The following is an 18,486-nucleotide window of genomic DNA, read 5'->3' as shown; positions in this document are numbered from 1 at the left end:
GTTGATGGTAATGCACATAAGGACAGGATGACAAAACAAATAGGGGGGGAGAGACAGAGGACACACTGGGTCAGTGGCTGCACCAGCACCACCATTGGCGTACACAGCTCCCTCACACACAGGGAAAAGGCCTACTCAATATGCCATAGCACTAGCAGACAAATAGCTTGACACCAAGGCATGGGGAGGGGCACACACCGCCAAATGCAGCACACCTGGGACCCAAGCTGCCCTGACCAGTAGTGGATGCCAATGAGCTAGGTAGCAGGATTATTCCTTCAGAACCCAAGCCACCAGGGAACTTACTCTGCAATGTCAGGCCTGGCCTAGCGGCACCCACTGACACACATCCCCCCCCCCGGATACCACCCTACCATGCATAAGTTGTAATGATGGGCACTGTACTCACCCACTTGTGGCTGCCCTCAAGTGCCCATCCAGGTCTGGATAGGCCACCGCCAGTATGCGGCCCATCACAGGGGTCAGGGTTCGACGGGCACTCCTTCCTTGTTGGGAGGCCATCCCCAGCTGGGCCTCCGCTGTCTTCCGTGCCCAGCTTCTCAAGTCTGCCCACCGTTTGCGACAGTGGGTGCTCCTCCTGCCATAGACCCCCAGGGTCCGCACCTCCTTGGCGATGGCACGCCATATACCCTTCTTTTGATGGGCATTGACCTGCAGAGGTAATACACACAGGAAAATACCATTAGACAAACAGACCTGCCTGTTACATTTATGGCCCTCCATACCCCTTCACATCACCATTTACACACACATGGCCCAGCACACAACCTGTACCCCGCCCAGTGGACATCCACCCACCCCCTTACACAAGGCCTTCACACACACACACCACTCCATGCATTCCTGCCACATGCATCATGCCTACAGTGTTCTCACCTGTTGATCTGAAGGCCCATACAACCGGCCGTACTCGGGTAGGACCCCATCCACCAGTCACTCCAACTCTGCCGAGGTGAAGGCAGGGGCCCTTTCCCCAGTCACACAGGCCATGGAAGGTTCCAGACACAGATCACAGCAGAACATACAGTGTAGGTCCTCTCCTGTTGAAGGTCAGGTAGCAAGTGATGAATCAGATAGAAAATGGCGGTCACGTCCGCAGCGGTGCATACCGTCACTGCTGGAGTAGATCACCATTGGTCACTATAACCCATAGTGCCCAATGTTAACGAAAGAGGAATTGCATGGCGGTTCCTGACCACTTCCCACAATGGCTAGAGCTTTCTGGAGGTATTCCTGATCTTTTTGCCTCAATCGGGCTGCGGCTCCTTTTTGTGTAAGTTTCCAAATTTCGTTATATATTGCAAATAAGAAGGGCTTTCTGCATGGTTTTCTAGGACCTAACACGTAGTCTTGTAAGTCTGTGTTTTCTGACAGGACACTAATGTGTTCTTTACCAGCTGCTAGTGTGGAAGATTTCAACCATTGTTGACATAGTTTGCCCATGCTGAATGTGGGAATAATAGTGGAGTGTTGTTGTGAGATGTAATGAGGGTCAGATCTACTCATTTTAAACCCCCTGTGCAGTTTACAAAACACAAATGACAACCATTTGTGCACACTGGTCACAATAATCACCATTTGGACCTGAAAGAGTTGAGTTAAATGTCCCATTTTAGACCCGCCCTTTAAGCCGTCCTTCAGTAATGTTTAAAGTCTTTTACCATTTCTCAAATTTAGCAGGTGACAGAATACTGGGCGCACTTAGGAGCATATTTACAAGCCCCTAGCACCACTGGAGCGTCACTATTTGTGATGCTCCGGTTGCACTGTGTACTGTGCCATATTTACAAGGTTTCGCTAAGGCACTTTTTGTGGCTTTAAGCCACCTTGTTAATATGGGCCCCTCCCACGCAGTTTTCTGTGGCAGAGTGGTGTACAATGGGTGTTGCTGTGGGCGAATCACTGCAACACCCATTGCTTTTGATGCTGCCTCAGATTTACAAGGAATCATAAATCTGTGGCAGGGCCAAAAACTGATGCCACCCTAGGGTGGTGTTTGCATGGTGCAATAAGTAGAAATACTTTTATTTCTCCTTGTTTTTGCTTTTTCTATGTGTGCTGCATTCTGCAGCACATATAGAAAGAGCAAAACGCCATGAATGATTATTTTTGTGCAGGAAGTGTACCTTCCTGCACATAAACAATCATTCAGCAGTGACGATTTTCTGCTTCTACAGCACATAAAGGTTCGCCATTGTAGATTGTTCATGTGCAGGAAGGGACGCCTTCCTGCTCATAAACAATCATTTCCTTAAATGCAGACACCCTTGCACTTTGGTGCAAGGCTGCCTGCATTGGCAGCTAAATTTAGCACCAATGGAAACATAGGGATGCACCATATTTTTGAAATATGGCGCATCCCTGCGTTTCAGAAGTGAGGCAGCGTGATGCTGCCAATTTTGGCACAGCGCCGCACTGAACCAGTTACTTGTAAATCTGGCCCTTCGTTCCTCATTCTTTAAGTCTCATCATTGTTGTTCAATTTTTGAAGAAGCACATCCTGACTGGGTGATGGCCGAGATGGGTTCAGGAACTGCCTAGGAGCCCTCGTGGATAACTGTGTAGAACTGACCACAAGGTGTAACTTGACATTTTCAAGGGATATAAAGCGGATTTCTTTTGAACTAGGCAGTTGTGGTAGAATGACAGTTCTGGTACCATGTATTCCCAGGACTGGAACTGGTGCTCTCTATTCAGGGTCAAATTCCTTTGTTATAGCAATCTTTTCACACACGAGAACCCCAACTTTTGGAATCCAGCTGGTAGGTGTTGTTGGTAAATCCCTTATTCCCAAGGTGGCGGGACATGTAGATGAGTTTCATCATGGAACTGTTGTAATTCCTGCAAGACAGTGACACGTTAATTTATGTCAAAGTGTGTGTCTACTGCCACTGCATGAGGACCATCAAGATATGGGAAATACATAGGGATGCCCAACAGAACCTCTTATGGGGAGTTCCTTTGTGGTAGATCATTGAGTGCTCTCTGGACTCCATACAGGTGGCTAAGCCAACTATGACCCTTTCCTAGTACCCTTGTCGTAAAGGATTGCTTTAAGTCCCAGTTTTTCCGCTCCACCATAACGTTTCCCTTAGGATGATAGGGAGTCGAGAAATAGAGTTGGACAAACATCGTCGTCACGGTGTCGCTGAATGCCCTGGACGCAAAAGTAGGGCCCTTGTCCGAATGGAATGCTGCAACTGCATATGTCCTGATGAAGACTTTAATAACAGTTTGAGCATTAGTTAATTGTTATGGCCATAACCATAGAGATCTGATGCAACAATCAACAGTGACTAAGATGTATTTGTATGCACCATCAGGTGTTAGAGGACCACAATGGCCCAGATACACACATTGTAGTGGTTTGTTGGAAATTAGAAGGGGTGCCTGCAGTGGGCATTAAGCGGTGGACTCTCTTTATTGTTGGCAGATGTTACAATAAGGGACAATGGTGGTCATTACAACCCTGGTGGTCGGTGGTAAAGCGGTGGTAAAACCGCCAACAGGCCTGCAGTAAAAGAATTGGAATCACGACCGTGGCGGAAACCGCCAACATAGACAGCCACTTTAACACTCCGACCGCCAAGGTGCTACAAGCAAACACCACGGCGGTAACCGCCAACAGACAGGCGGAAGACAAGGTTCCGCCCACTGTATTACAACAGTCCAATCTGACACCTTTTCCGGGGCGGATTCACCGCGAACAAAAAAACGTCAGAAACAGGACTTGGAAGGGAAAACGCTCACCTCTGCACACCCCACGAGGAATCAAGACGCCATGGAACCCGAGCTCCAGCTACTCCCAGCGTTTATCTTCCTGCTTCTCTAGCAGGAACAACAAAGACTGCGGCGAAGACCACGGTGAGTACTGCACCTACGACACAGGGTAGGGGTGAGGGAAAAAAGAGTGACACACACACAACACGCAACACTCCCACCCCCAACCCCACCTTCACCCACTACAACACACACAAGTACATGTTGATACATTACATTAACAACCCCCAAACCCCCTGGAAGAATGCAAGGACAAAAGGAAATTAGTCGAACGTTTGTAATCTATTCAAATACAGTAATCAAAAATATATACATATATATATATATATTTACACTAGAAACAAATATAAACACCAAAAATACAAGTCCAAGGTATTCCACCATCATAGTCCGTGGACCACTGGGCCCAAAATGCATGGGCGAGGCCCACACTCAATACCCGATCAAAATGGAGAGAACACTGCTGGGGTATCAGATAGAAATACAACAGGCACCTCAGGGGGAAGGGAAGTGGGGGCACCTCAGCCGGATGAGTGCACAACGCCAGATCCACGAGGGGGCTCCATGCCCACTGCTGTATCCTGGGGAGTGCAAAACCACAGTCTCTCAAGTCTCTCCAGTGGGTGGTTTGCCCACTGCTGCATCCTGGGGAGTGCAAAGCCACAGTCTCTCAAGTCTCTCCAGTGGGTGGTTTGCCCACTGCTTTATCCTGGGGAGTGCAAAGCCACAGTCTCTCAAGTCTCTCCAGTGGGTGGTTTGCCCACTGCTTTATCCTGGGGAGTGCAAAACCACAGTCTCTCAAGTCTCTCCAGTCGGTGGTCTGCCCACTGCTTTATCCAGGGGAGTGCAAAACCACAGTCTCTCAAGTCTCTCCAGTGGCTGGTCTGCCCACTGCTGCATCCTGTGGTGTGCAAAGCCACAGTCTCTCAAGTCTCTACAGTCGGTGGTTTGCCCACTGCTTTATCCTGGGGAGTGCAAAACCACAGTCTCTCAAGTCTCTCCAGTGGGTGGTCTGCCCACTGCTTTATCCTGGGGAGTGCAAAACCACAGTCTCCCAAGTCTCTCCAGTGGGTGGTTTGCCCACTGCTTTATCCTGGGGAGTGCAAAGCCACAGTCTCTCAAGTGGATGTCAATCTCCACTGGTTCTGGAGGGGGCCTTGTGCCCAGAGTGCTTCATCCTGCCAAGGACAGAGGTAGTGGATGTGATACTCCACTGGTTCTGGAGGGGGCTTTGTGCCCAGAGTGCTTCATCCTGCCAAGGACAAAGGTAGTGGATGTGATACTCCACTCGTTCTGGAGGGGGCTTTGTGCCCAGAGTGCTTCATCCTGCCAAGGACAGAGGTAGTAGATGTAAATCTCCACTGGTTCTGGAGGGGGCATTGTGCCCAGAGTGCTTCATCCTGCCAAGGACAGAGGTAGTGGATGTATCTCTCCACTGGTTTCTGGAGGGGGCTTTGTGCCTAGAGTGCTTCATCCTGCCAAGGACAGAGTTAGTGGATGTGATACTGCACTGGTTCTGGAGGGGGCTTTGTGCCCAGAGTGCTTCATCCTGCCATGGACAGAGGTAGTGGATGTAAATCTCCACTGGTTCTGGAGGGGGCTTCGTGCCCAGAGTGCTTCATCCTGCTCGTGGCGGCCTCAGTAGCGTCGGAAGCTTTGGCGCTCACTGGCCTGCGGTGCTTGTTGTGGCGGTGTCCTGTTCAGCGGTGCTGGTGGCGGCGGTGTCCTTGGCAGCGGTGCTTGTTGCGGCTGTGTCCTGTTCAGCGGTGCTGGTGGCGGCGGTGTCCTGTTCAGCTGTGCTGGTGGTGGCGGTGTCCTGTTCAGCAGTGCTGGTGGCGGCAGTGTCCTTGGCAGCAGTGCTTGTTGTGGCGGTGTCCTGTTCAGCGGTGCTGGTGGCGGTCTTGTCCGCCGTGTAGGTTTTCGCAGACTTGCCTGTTTTACTGTGTCCCTTCCTCACCTTGGATGGTGGCACAGCTGTCTTCACACTCCCAACTGTACCCCTGGGAGAGGCTTTGGTGGAAGATGTTTTGCCTCTCTCCCGCCGGGCACTGGCCAACTTTTTGTGCTTTTGAGGTGGGGGACTGTCCGTGGACTGGCTCCTTGGCACACTGGCTGCCCTGCTGCCTGGCACACTCCAGAAGCCGGTTACTACTGGCACCACTGTTCCCGCAGATGTTGTGGCTGAGGCGCTGGGTTGGGACCTGGAAAGGCGGGCCCTAGGAGACTGAAGGTGAGGGAAAGAGGTCAAGGTTGGACAGGAAAAGTTTTTGGGACACACTGGGACGGGTAGATGGAGGGGGTTTGGGAGTGGAGGAAGAGGTAGTGGTTGTAGGAGGTGTACGTTTGGTGACTTTGGGTGAAGGTGCATGGGCTGGAGGCTGTCGTGAGGTGAATGGCTGTTGGGTGGGTGTGTGGCTGCTTTTGTGTACCTTGGGAGGTGGGCTCACAGACACACTGGGAGAGGACACAGGGGATGTGTGAATGGTAGTGGGGGTGGTGAGTGCACGTGAGCGGGGTGTGGTGGTGGGTGTGCTGATGATGGAGGTAGTGGCTGACGATGTAGTGCATGCAGGTGTGAGTGGAGACGAGACAGGGAGGGAGGAGAGAGACGAGGAGGAGGGGGACAAAGTGGAAGTAGTGGCTGTTGGTATGTCTGCATGTGTATGATGCTTGCGTGAGTGCCTGTGGGATGTGTGGTGCTTATGTTTGCCTGAGCTTCCCTTGTGTGTTGAGGTGTGTGCATGCTGGTCTGATGGTGTGCTTGGGATAGGCTGAGGTACAGGGGTTTGGGTCTGGGTGGAGGAAGTTGGAGGGGGGAGGCTAGAGACAGGGACAATGGCTGCAATCAGTGAAGAGGGCAGAGTCTGAAAAGCTCGCTGACCAGAATAAATGCCCTCCAGGTATGAATTGGTCTGTTGCAACTGCCTCTCTACACTCTGGATGGCATTCAAAATGGTAGACTGCCCAACAGTGAGGGACCTGAGGAGGTCAATGGCCTCCTCACTGAGGGCAGCAGGGCTGACTGGGGCAGGGGCTGAGGTGCCTGGGGTGAAGGAGACTCCCACCCTCCTGGGTGAGCAGCCACTGGGCACACGCTGAGGGGCTGCTGGGAGGGCAGTGCTAGTAGGAGGGTGGCAGCTGTACCTGTAGATGCGGGGGCACAGAGGGGCCCGCCACCGCAAGTGAGCTCACATCAGAGGAGGAGTCGGTGTCGCTGGTCTCAGCTCCTGTCCCTGCTGTGGAGCTCCCCTCACCCTCCGTCCCACTGGTGGCTTCTAACTCCATTGTGTCGCCCTCCAGGACCATGTGGGATGCATCTCCCTCCTGCTGCGGTGGCACTGCTCCTCCGCCTGATGATGCTTGTGCACACAAGAACAGGGAGACCACAAAAAGGGGGGGAAAGACAGAAGAAAGACATGTTGAGTGCATCCACTACCGTTACCGCTGGTGGACACTACATACACAGAAGCCCCCTGCACTACGCCGTGCACTTTGAGTTCCCTAATTAATCACAGGGGCTTGGGTTACAAGGTCTATGCCCGGTTGCTGCATACATGGATGTCACAGGAGCCTGACTAGGTGTAGTTGGCTCTGAACACAGGTGGGGTGGAGTGCCACAGGGCCTGCCTTAAGAAGGGACCTTGCCTACTAAACTTGCCCAGGCCTAGGGGAACCAACAGCCCACCTCCCCCAACCACACACCTACAATGCACGCTGAATCAGCAGAATGAGAGTGTTCTCACCCCGTTGTGGCTGCTGTGATGCCCTCAAGCGCCCAGACAACTCTGGATACGCCACCGCCAGGATCCGGAACATCAGGGGGGTCATGGTGCGGCCGGCACCCCTCCCACGTTGGGAGGCCATCCCCAGCTGGGCCTCCACCGTCTTCTTGCTCCAGCGGTGAATGTCCTCCCATCTTTTACGGCAGTGGGTGCTCCTCCTGTGGTGGACACCCAGGGTCCGGACTTCCTTGGCGATGGCACGCCAAATCTCCTTCTTCTGGGGGGTGCTGACTGACAGGAATAGTAGAGGGGAAAAGGAGAAGATATAACCGTCCGCACCGTCACAGTCATTGGCCCGCATCCCTACCCTTGCCTTGACGCACATGCGCTCACCGTCGTATCATGCACGCCTCATTCTCCCCTCATCTTTCATCAACACCTCTCCAAACAGACATTGCCCATACAGCATGCTCACGGTGTACCCACCTGTTTTGGAGGACCGTAGAGTAGCGTGTACTGGGGGAGGACCCCATCCACTAGTTTCTCCAACTCCTCCGTGCTGAAGGCAGGGGCCCTTTCCCCAGACACACGAGCCATTGTCTCTTCCAGACTGAGGTCACAGCAGCACTTGCAGTGTAGGTCCTCTCCTTTCGAAGATCAGGTATCAAGTGATTGAACAGAGAGAAAATGGCAGTGACGTCCGCGGCGGTGCGTACCGTCACTGCCGGCATACATCTTCATTGTCTCCTGGGACCCATAGGGTCCAATGTTAACCAATGCAGGATTGCGCCGCGGCCTTTGACCGCCTACCGCAACGGTGAACAACTCCAGCGCAGTTACCTCATATTCCCTTGTCCCAAATTACAGGTCAGGCAGCCGTCATTTCAGGGGGCCACATGGCATTAATTTTGACTGTGTCACACACATCTGGGCCTTGATTAAACTCTAGTAGAGCCATTTGTTCATTTTCAAACATTTTCTGATAAAGTTGTGTTTACCTACCTCAGTGTTGGTTGACTCTCTGCTCGCTGTTCTCCTCCATAGAGCACGTCCGCTGGGGCAGGTGAGGAGATGGCGGCATCCTCCGGTGTACAGACCGCTGGTTGACCTGTCAACAATGGAGGAGCGACATAATTATCACCTACAGACTTGATCGTACCACAATCCTGGAACTGTGTGCCCAGTTGGAGCCAGACCTGATGTCAGCTATCCGACATCCCACAGGAATCCTGTCAGAGTCACCAGATCCTCGGGGTCTGCGCACATTCCCAACACGTCCACCACTGAACAGCTCCAAGACTATGATAGATAAATCACAGAGGCTAAGAGAGTTCAAGAGGGGAAGAGGAGATTAGGAAGGAAACAGCTGGGAAGGAGACCTGTAGTAAGAAAAAGGTTAAAACACACAATATGAAAATTACATCTCATGGAATCAATTCTAGATTATGACTCTAAGCCTAGTCATTCTGAAAACATGAACAACCTAAGAATTAGGCTTAAAATGACTAAGTTTCAAGATGGCCTGATACCTGTAAGGGAATAAAGATGGATTAAATGAAACTTTCAAATTCAAGTACTTTCCTTTACATGAGAATCAGGAAAACATTCTGAATAAGTTCTCAACCAGTCATATAAATCCTTTTAAAAAAATGCATATTAGGACCATTCAATATTGCGTCTAGAAACTCTGGCCTTCTGTGTTCTCTTGAAATGTTCCAACACGAATTGCGCACATTGCAGATTTCATTTATATATATATATATATATATATATATATATATATATAGTAAACACCATAAATGGATTGTGCCCCTTGAATAACACAATATGGATTCAGGAAACAAATCACACAACTTGTCAACTTGAATATTACCTAATAAATGTCTTAGAATAGTGGCATACAATGAACAACATTAATTAAGCTTGAGGAGAGAATCGTGCGTCTTGCCGATTCGAGTGCCACCATGTAAAATGTCAAGAAATGGTAGCACGCAATGAATATCAAGGTTAAATCACCATTAAACGAATCGCGCGTCTTGCCGATTCGTAAACCACGATGTAAATGGCAAGAAATAACAGCGCGTAATGAATAACAAGATTAAAGCTCCATGAAACGAGTTGCGCGTCTTTTGCCGATTCTTAAGGCACCATGTAAATATCAAGAAATGGTAGCGCACAATGAACAACAAAGTTAAATCATCATGAAATGAATCGTGCGTCTTGCCGATTCGTAAGTCAACATGTAAATGTCAAGAAATTATAGCGCGCAATGAACAACAAGGTTAAAGCACCATGAAACAAATCGCGCGTCTTGCCGATTCTTAAGCCACCATGCAAATGTCAGGAAATGGTAGCGCGCAGAGTAATCTGTTAATCATTAAAGAAATAGGCCAAGAATATGAAAGTTCTCGATAACGGCGTCCGGAGGCTAGCCCAACCACTCCAACACGTCAACTCCGATCCGCCAACCTCGCCCTCGCCATCGTACCCCGAATCCAGCGCAAGACATCCGGCGGCAGATCCTTCTCCTTCCTCGCCGCCAAGACCTGGAACTCTCTCCCCACATCTCTTCGCCAGACCCAGGACCTCCTCACATTCAGAAGGCTCCTCAAGACCTGGCTCTTCGACCGCTAATCCAGCAGCGCTCCCCCCCCCTCAGCGCCTCGAAACCCTGACGGGTACATAGCGTGCTTTATAAATACCATGATTGATTGATTGATTGATTGATTACCACCCAGAACAAGGATCACCAATGAAGAATGAAGGGCAGAGGCCTGGAAGATCAAATAGGCCACCGGGACAGGAGCTCAGGAAGTAGCTGCTGCTCTGCACCGGGACCTCTGAATAGTGAGCACTTGGAGTTGGGCTGGCTCCCTTTCATAGAGTCTTGGCCCAGCCCACAACCACACCCAGGCATGCTGCAGGGTAAGTCTCTGGAAGGCCCTGGAAAGGGACCACACCCTAACACACTCTGAAAGCCTGCAGCAATACATTGCAAATGAACAGTATTTGTAAACACATTAAAAATAAGTCTTCAGAATTAAACTCTGCAATGCAAAAGGTTAAACAACAACATATCAGCACAATGCATAAATTACGTTGTTTTGAGAGTGCTGGGTTTCTGCATTCTAGTCGCCAATAGAGCGTGCACTGCCCTGGTGTTGACAGTACTCCCCTCTCCCAGACGCGCTCTAGGGCCTGGTTTGCCTGGATTAAGACGATGAAAGTGTCTCACAAGTACTGGAGCATGAACATCAGATGCGAAAACCCATGAGTTACTTTCAGGGCCATAACCTTTCCATGAGATTAAGTACCATTGATTACGCCCTCTCAGTTTAGAATCCAACACTTTCTTAACTTCATATTCTTCTTCCCCTTCTACTAGAACAGGAGCTGGATGAGGGTGGACCTTTTGGACTGCCTTCTTCAAGAGGGAAGTGTGGAACACTGGATGAATCCGCAAGGATCTGGGCAGTTGTAGTTTATAGGTCACCGGATTGATTTGCTGGAAGACAGTGTAAGGACTTATGAATTTGGGGTTGAACATGTGCTTCTTCTTGAAATCTATGGGGGTGATTCTGACCCCGGCGGTCACGGACCGCCGGGGCCAGGGTCGGCGGGAGCACCGCCAACAGGCTGGCGGTGCCCCGCAGGGCATTCTGACCGCGGCGGTTTGGCCGCGGTCAGAAAGGGAAAACCAGCGGTCTCCCGCCGGTTTTCCGCTGCCCTATTGAATCCTCCATGGCGGCGCAGCTTGCTGCGCCGCCATGGGGATTCTGACACCCCATACCGCCATCCTGTTCCTGGCGGTTCTCCCACCAGGAACAGGATGGCGGTATGGGGTGTCGCGGGGCCCCTGGGGGCCCCTGCAGTGCCCATGCCATTGGCATGGGCACTGCAGGGGCCCCTGTAAGAGGGCCCCAAAAAGAATTTCAGTGTCTGCTTTGCAGACACTGAAATTCGCGACGGGTGCAACTGCACCCGTCGCACCTTCCCACTCCGCCGGCTCAATTCTGAGCCGGCGTCCTCGTGGGAAGGGTTTTTTGCACTGGGCTGGCGGGCGGCCTTTTGGCGGTCGCCCGCCAGCCCAGTGCAAAAGCCAAAATACCCTCTGCGGTCTTTCGACCGCGGAGAGGTATTCTGGAGGGGGGAAGTCTGGCGGGCGGCCTCCGCCGCCCACCAGACTTAGAATGACCCCCTATATGTTTTGTGGAAAGCCACACTTTATCACCTGGTTGATATTACGGTCCCTCACAATGTTTCTTTTCATAATGCCTTTTGTATTTTTGTTTGGCTTTTTCTAAATGCTGTTGAATCAGTTTCTGGGTTTGATGCACATGCTGAATGGTTTCTGACACAGCTGGAGTAAGAGAACTTTCTTGAGGAATTGTGATGGGCAAGGTGTCAGGATGATAGCCAAATAAACCAAAAAAGGGTGTAACGCCAATAGAAGTGTGGAATGAGTTATTGTAGGCTAACTCAGCTAACCAGAGCATAGATGTCCAAGAATGAAGTGCCTTTTCAGCGTAGGTACATAGGTATTGTTTCAAAGTCTGCTTTAGTCTCTCCGTTTGAGCATCTGTTTGAGGATGGTGACTAGTAGATAGTGTAGATGTCACTTGGAGTGTTTTACACCATGTCTTCCAGAAATTGGAGGCAAATTGCGACCCCCGATCGGAGAGGATAACTTTTGGCAGTCCATGATAACAAACCACTCTGTTCAGTAAAATAGTTGCCAGTTCACTAGAAGTGGGCAATTTCTTACAGGCAATGAAATGTCCATATTTCGTGAGACTATCTACTACCACCAGAATTACTGAATGCTGTTGAACCACTGGCAGACCGGTAATAAAGTCTAAAGAATTGTGTTCCCATGGACGACTTGGGGTTGGGAATGGATGTAACAACCCTTTTGGTTTTGAATGACTTGTTTTAGTGTGAGCACACACTTCGCACTTGTTTACCATTGCTTTTACATCTTTTGTTAGGGTAGGCCACCAAAAATAGCGTTGGATCAGTTCAAGAGTTTTAGGAGTACCTGGGTGACCTGCCGTAGGTATAACATGCAACCAATGAAACACTATCTTGCAAAGTTTGGTAGTGGGTACGAACAGACGAGCATCGTGAAAGGGTAGTCCTTGCTTGATTGACCTTTTGGGGTCTGCTTGGGCCCATGTTTGTCATTTCTCAACAGTGAAAGAGTTGCGAATTTCTTCAACAAAATCTTCAGTTTTTATGATACATAGAACCTTGTCAGGAGCAATGATAGCTCTGGAAGCTTGAAATGCAGGCAAAGTGGTAGACTCTTGGCTGGACAAGGCGTCAGCTTTGTGATTATCTTTACCGGCCGGAAGGTTACTACAAAATCAAATTCAGCAAAAAACAGCATCCAGCGTAATTGCCGAGGAGTCAAAACTCTGGCGGAACTCATGAATTGAAGATTACATTGATCAGTATGTACTGTGACAGTGTATTTGGCAGCCAACAGATGATGTCTCCATTCTTTAAAGGCATCACGAATCGCCAGAAGCTCTTTTTCAGCAATGACATAGTTCTGTTCGGCTTCGTTCAACTTCCGAGACATATAAGCTACAGGAGGGAATTGAACAGTGTCTTTATTTCGTTGCGATAAGACGGCTCCTATTGCTACATCTGAAGCATCAGCTTCCACTATGAAAGGTGGATTTGCATCAGTATGAGTCAAGACTGGGGCAGTGGAGAAAGCTTCCTTCAAAGTAGAGAAGGCTTGGTCAGCTTCTGGGGACCATACAAACTTTTCTTTCTTTCTTAATAGCTTAGTGATTGGAGCCACTGTCTGGGACAAATTATTTATGAACCTCCGGTAAAGATTTGCAAACCCCAGGAAACATTGTACATCACGAACAGTCTTTGGAGTGGACCAATCAGATACGGCTTTTACTTTCTTTTCTGCCATCACCATACCTTGAGGGGTAAGAATAATCCCTAAAAACTCAACTGTGGTAACATGAAACTCACACTTGGTTAGTTTGCAATATAAATGGTGTTTTCGAAGGGCTGCAAGAATTTTTTTGACATGTTGGACATGTTTGTTTTCATTGTCTGAGTAGATCAAAATGTCATTGATGTATACTATGGCAAATATGTTGAGGTGCTCTCTAAGAACGTCATTCAAGAAAAATTGAAATGCTACTGGAGCATTACACAAACCAAAAGGCATGACGGTGTATTCAAAAAGGCCATATCTTGTCTTGAACGCTGTTTTCCATTTGTCACCCTCTCTCATTCTGACCAAATGATAAGCACCTCGAAGGTCAAGCTTCGTGTAGATTTTTGCTTTCTTTACTTGTTCCAATAAAACCGGAATTAGGGGTAAAGGATATTTATGCTTGATGGTGACTTTGTCCAGTCCCCTATAGTCGATACAAGTTCGAAGTTCTCCATTAGCTTTTGGAACAAAAAACAAAGGTGAAGCTGCAGGAGACTTAGAGGGGCGAATGAAACCATTCTCCAAAAATTTATCTAGTTATTTTCGTAAATGTTGATTTTCATGTTCTGACAGGGCATACACACAACATTTGGGAAGTATCGCACCTGGGGCTAGATCAATTTGACAGTCATAAGATCTATGAGGAGGTAGGTGCTCCTTTCTCATCAAATACATCTTTGTAAGATGAATACTGTTTGGGCAGCTGCATTTCTTTCTCCGCGGCAGTAGCTATGTAAGAGTTGCAGACTTTTGGTACTTGAATCTTTTGGAGACATTGTTCTTTACATAGCACAGATGAGAACATGATTTTTCGTTCTGCCCAATTGATCTCTGGATTGTGATGAGTTAACCATGGCAAGCCAAGGATAATCCCATATTGGGGAGCATGGATCTTATGTTTCTTTCTGTTATGTTTCTTTCTTTGATTCTTATCTTCACAAATCATCGACAATTGAAGAGTTACTGGACCTCCAGTCAAGAGTTTTCCATCGACTGCCTGGATGATTTCTGGGGTCTTCTTTTCAATACATGGGATCCCCCATGCACGAACCAATTGGGCAGCAACAAAGTTCCCAGTAGCCCCAGAATCGACTAGAGCTTTTTTTAAATAGATCTTTTTCTTCACCTGAACTCTTATTTCCAGTTAAAGATGTCTAGATTGTGAAGGATCCACGGTGACACCCAAAAGCAACCCTTCTCTGCATCTCGGGTGTTTTAGTTTTCCAACTCGACTGGTGCATTGGCTGCGACCTTCTGAACTGGACCTTGCTTGCTCTTTGGTTTGATTGGACAATCTTTGGCAAAATGACCCTTCCGCCCACAATAAAGACATTGTCCATTTTTTCTGCGTAGGTCCTTTTCATCTTTGGTCAAAGGTCTTCTGATGATTCCAATTTCCATCGGTTCCGGCATTCTTTCTTTCGGAGTTCTTGAGTCGTTGTTATCATGAACACGCCATGAATACTTTTCAGTCTTTTTGCGCATTCCTTTACGTTCTGTTAAACGATGACCAAGCCTCAGGACAAGGTTTATTAATTCTTGACAGTCTGTAGGTTGTGGGTTGATTTGCACTAAGATATCTTTTAGTTCCTCTTTGAGTCCCTTGTAAAACAAGACCGCTTGTTTTTCTTCAGGCCAAGATGTCTCGGCAACCAGCCAGTTAAAGTTGGCTTAATACAACACTAGGTCCTGATTCCCTTGGCGTAAATCTAGTAATTCACGATCTGCTGACTGTGTTACAGTTCTACAATCAAAAACTCTCTCAAACTCACGAACAAAAATTCTCCAGTTGTACAACAAGGGACCATCTTTATGCACAAGAGGAATTGCCCAGGTAGCTGCATCCCCAGACAGATATGATAACAAGAAAGCTACTTTGGACTGGGCATCTGGGAAAGTATGTGGTCTACAGGTGAAGTGTAGTTCCACTTGAACCAGGAAAGATTGTGCTTTCAAAGTGCCACCTGAGAAACGTTCTGGGGGAGCTAAAGGAATTGCGGAAGGGACATTGAGGGAAATGCTTGTCGGATTACTTCCAGAAGTCTGAGAAAAAGTACCTGGTCAAGACACACTTGTGGGACTTTGTTCCTTCTTCTCTACCTTATCTTGTAACTGACTCACTCTCTCAGCTAGGCTAGTTGTCAATTCTTTGGAGGATACGACCTCTGCTTGGAGCTGGGTGACAGCCTTAACTAACTCGTCCAGCATGGCCATGCTGAGAACATCCACAAACCAGGAGGATAATAAATTGTGGGCTCACTATTCTGTCAGAGTCACCAGATCCTCGGGGTCTGCGCACGTTCCCAACACGTCCACCACTGAACAGCTCCAAGACTCTGATAGATAAATCACAGAGGCTAAGAGAGTTCAAGAGGGGAAGAGGGGATTAGGAAGGGAACAGCTGGGAAGGAGACCTGTAGTAAGAAAAAGGTTAAAACACACAATATGAAAATTACATCTCATGAAATCAATACTAGATTATGACTCTAAGCCTAGTCATTCTGAAAACATGAACAACCTAAGAATTAGGCTTAAAATGACTAAATTTCAAGATGGCCTGATACCTGTAAGGGAATCAAGATGGATTAAATTAAACTTTCAAATTCAAGTACTTTCCTTTACATGAGAATCAGGAAAACATTCTGAATAAGTTCTCAACCAGTCATATGAATCCTTTAAAAAAAATGCATACTAGGACCATGCAATATTGCATCTCGAAGCTCTGGCCTTCCGTGTTCTCTTGAAATGTTCCAACACAAATTGCGCACATTTCAGATTTTCATATATATATAGTAAACACCATAAAAGGATTGTGCACCATGAATAACACAATATGGATTCAGGAAACAAATCACACAACTTGTCAACTCGAATATTACCTAATAAATGTCTTAGAATAGTGGCATACAATGAACAACATTAATTAAGCTAGAGGAGAGAATCGTGCGTCTTGCCGATTCGAGTGCCACCATGTAAAATGTCAAGAAATGGTAGCACGCAAGGAATATCATGGTTAAATCACCATTAAACGAATCGTGTGTCTTGCCGATTCGTAAACCACGATGTAAATGCCAAGAAATAACAGCGCGTAATGAATAACAAGATTAAAGCTCCATGAAACGAATCGCGCGTCTTTTGCCGATTCTTAAGCCACCATGTAAATGTCAAGAAATGGTAGCACGCAATGAACAACAAGGTTAAAGCACCATGAAACGAATTGCACGTTTTGCCGATTCGCAAGCCACCATGCAAATGTCAAGAAATGGTAGCGCGCAATGAATAACAAGATCAAATCAGCATGAAACAAATCGCGCGTCCTGCCGATTCGTAAGCCACCATACAAATGTCAAGAAATGGTAGCGCGCAATGATGTTGGAGAGGGCCTCGTGGAGAGTGGGTTCCCGGGGCCTGTCCTCCCCCTGTCGCACAGCAGCCATCCCAGTTCCCCTGTTTCCCTGTGCCTCTGTCCCCTGAACTGTGTGCCCACAACCACTGCCCCCAGGTCCCTGGTGTTGTTGGGGTGGTGGGTTAGCCTGGGTTCCCTGTAGTGGTGGACACACTGCTGCTTGACGTGTCCTGGGGACAGAGCGGGGGTGCTCTGCTGGTGTTTCCAGAGGGGGGAAGCTCTGTAGTGGCCTTTGCCAGTGTGAGGGGAACCGACTGTCCCGAGGTCCCAGATGGGCCGGGCTGGTCATCTATATCCAGTTGGACAGAGCTGCTGTCATCACTGTGGGCCTCTTCTGTGGGTGGAGTGGACATGTCTGGACCCCCCTGTCCGGTGACGTTGGATAGGGGTCCTGCAGGGGTGTAAAGTCATGATTATTGCATCTGTGTGTGCCATGGTGTGCAATAGGTGGGTCACCCTGTACCCCAGTGCTTCCATTCTTGTGTGGGACCTTCTGTGATAATGGTTTAGGGGGGTGTATGGGTATTGCAGTGGACATGCTTTGGTGTTACATGCAGGGCTTGGGTTTGGGATGTGTGGTTTGTGATAGTGGGACATGTGTGAGGAGTTGGAGTGATGGGGTGAGGGCGAGGATGGGGGTATGTGATAACATGCGGGTGGGTGGGGGATGAAGTAGTTAAAGGTTTGACTTACCAGAGTCCATTCCTCCAGCTATTCCTGCGAGGCCCTCAGGATGCAGTATAGCCAAGACCTGCTCCTCCCATGTTGTGAGTTCTGGGGGAGGAGGTGGGGATCCGCCGCCAGTCTTCTGAACCGCAATCTGGTATCTTGAGACCACAGAATGCACCTTCCCCCGTAGGTCGTTCCACCTCTTCCTGTTGTCATCCCGTGTTCTTGGGTGCTGTCCCACTGCGTTAACCCTGTCCATCTTCCTAGCTATGGTGGTGTGCTGCACCTGTGATCCGAATAGCTGTGGCTCTACCCGGATGATTTCCTCCACCATGACTCTGAGCTCTTCCTCAGAAAACCTGGGGTGTCTTTGCGGTGCCATGGGGTGGTGTGGGTGATATGTGGGGTGGGGTGGGGTGTGTTGTGATGTGTGGGGTGATATTTAGAGGTGTGTTGTGTGAGGTGCGTGGATGTTGTGTGAGTGATGGTGTTGAGTGCCTGTGGATGGTATTGTTCTTTCTGGTGGTGTCTCTTTCTGGCCTTCTGTCGCAATTGTTGTCGTAGGGGTTTGTGGGTGATGTTGGTGTGTGTTTATAGTGTTTTGGGTGTGTGGGAGTGGTGTGTGTATGTGTATCAGGTGTCTGTATTTTTAATTGTCCAATGTGGTTGTGTTTTGTAAATGTGTGTGTATTTTGAGCGTGGCAGTGTGTACCGCCAATGGAATACTGCGGTTGAAAGACTGCCGCATGGATTCGTGTGTCGTGATAGTGTGGGCGTATTCCTGTTGGCGTGACGGTGGAGGTTTTGTTATGTGACCTTTGGTGTGGCGGACTTGTGTGGGTGTCTAGATTTTGGCGGATTCCGAGCTGTGGGTCATAATGGCTGTGGCAGGATTCGGCGGCGGTGTGTTGGCGGTCTTC

Source organism: Pleurodeles waltl, chromosome 6 (genome assembly GCF_031143425.1).
Source record: "Pleurodeles waltl isolate 20211129_DDA chromosome 6, aPleWal1.hap1.20221129, whole genome shotgun sequence".
NCBI classification, from domain to species: Eukaryota; Metazoa; Chordata; class Amphibia; order Caudata; family Salamandridae; genus Pleurodeles; species Pleurodeles waltl.
Note: the sequence above shows the minus strand (reverse complement) of the source record.